Source organism: Marmota monax, unplaced genomic scaffold (assembly GCF_021218885.2).
Source record: "Marmota monax isolate L192 unplaced genomic scaffold, Marmota_monax_Labrador192_F-V1.1 WCK01_AAM20220418_F8-fsc00018, whole genome shotgun sequence".
NCBI classification, from domain to species: domain Eukaryota; kingdom Metazoa; phylum Chordata; class Mammalia; order Rodentia; family Sciuridae; genus Marmota; species Marmota monax.
The window spans coordinates 18888565-18890555 of NW_026692201.1; the positions used below are offsets into that span (position 1 = coordinate 18888565).

General features: G+C 31.7%; 1 pseudogene; it reads left to right on the forward strand.

The window, feature by feature from the left end:
* The first annotated feature begins 853 nt into the window (after positions 1 to 853).
* LOC124080501 (ribosome biogenesis protein NSA2 homolog) lies at positions 854 to 1627 on the forward strand (annotated as a pseudogene).
* The last annotated feature ends 364 nt before the right edge of the window (positions 1628 to 1991 follow it).

A 1991-nucleotide genomic window follows, 5' to 3' on the forward strand; every position in this document is an offset into this window, starting at 1 on the left:
TTATCCCTTGAAAATAAATAATATCTTTGTCTATTTATCAGAGAAGTTTAAGATTTATATACATTTGTAAGAAATATTGCAGGAAAAATCCTATACACCATTCTGTGGTAATATTTTTAATAATAATAGCATAATACCACAACTAGAAAATTGGTATCAATGAAATCCATTGATCTTATTCAGATCTCACCAAATTTTTATGGATTTGATTCTTTGAAATTATACCTATTTGTAGATTTCCACAATCAGCACCATAGTAAAGATACAGAACAGTTCTATCATAAATATTATTCCTTGTGCTGCTTTTTCATGGCCATAGCCATATCTTTCTCTGTACACTTCCTCAATCCTTGGCAAGCACGATCCTGTTCATTTCTATATTTTTTTATTTCAATAATGTAATACAAATGGAATCATATGATAGTTAACCATTTGCAACTGGAATTCTCTTTAGATGCATCAAAGTTTGTATAGTATATCAAGAATAGATCCTTTTTTATTTTTTAAAATTTTTTTAGTATTCATCAATATTTATTTTTATTTTTAATTTTTTAATTTGTTTTAATTAGTTACACATGACAGTACAATGACCTTGACATATCATACATTTGTATCAGATGGGATATAATATCTCATTTTTCTGAGTATACATGTTGCAGAATCACATTGGTCATGCATTCACATATATACACACAGTAATAATAATGTCTGTTTCATTCTACTATCCACGAGAAGGGAGGGGGGTTGGGGAGATAAGAAGAATGGCTTCTTTTTAGGCGGGTCTTTGATACACAAAAATTGAGAGCATCTACTCACCCTGGAAACTGCATCTGGCAGCTCTGTGGCTATCACCATGCCACAAAATGAATATATTGAATTACACCAAAAATACTATGGATAGCATTTGATTACCATGAGAAAAATGGAAAGAAGGAAACTTGGGAGAGTCAGGAACATTCAAAGAAGGCAAAAAATATATATATATATATACCTGAAAACTAAGCTCTATCATGATTAGCACCATGCTGAGAAAATACAAATGAAAAAGACTAGCAAGATGCATCAAAAGAGAAACACCAAACAACAGAATGATGAAAAAACTCCACAAGGAGCAGTACCTGCCTATCTTCTGGACAGAGAGGGACAGACCCAAACAAAAGTTACTTTAAGCCAAAACAAAAAGAGAAGGTGGGAAAATAGGAAGTTGCCTTTCCCGAGGTTCCTGCCCAGAGAGAAACAGAAGTATTAAAAGTGATTCAATCCGAAAAGAGAGAAAAGATATGGAATCAGATGGCTATCAAAGTCTGTTTTGTTGGGGATGGCTTTACAAGAAAACCTTCCAAGTATAAAGCAGTCATATGCCAATGGGCCTACATTTCAAGAAGGCCCATGTAACACATCCTGAATCAAAGCCACCTTTTGCTTACCAATATTTGATGTGAAAAAGAATTCCTTATCCCCACTGTATATAACTTCAGGAGTTATTTCCAAAGGTACAATCATTGAGGTGAATGTGAGTGAGTTGGACCTTGTAAAACAAAGAGGCAAAGTTATTTGGGAAAAATATGTACAGGTTACCAATAGTCCTAAAGAGGTTGAATGTATAAATGCAATCTTATTGGTTTGACAGCAATTTTACACTTCTTATGAAGACTACAAATCAATCAAGAAAACCACAATTACTGTGATATTTCTGAATATTACCAAACAGCCTTACATATCTGCAGTCATTAAGAGAACTATTTATTAAATTATAAAAAAATAAAATAAAAAATTTTAAAAAATAGATACTTTATATTGTCGAGTAGTATCCCATTATATGGATTTGCTGTGGCTTGTTTAATCATCAGCACATTGAAGGATGTTTGAGTCATTTTCCATTTTGAGTTACTATAATTAAACTACTATGAATACTTATGTACAAGTCTTTGTGTTAATATAAGTTGGTATTTCTTTGATAGGTATTGTACTTTCTAATTAAAAAAAAAAGT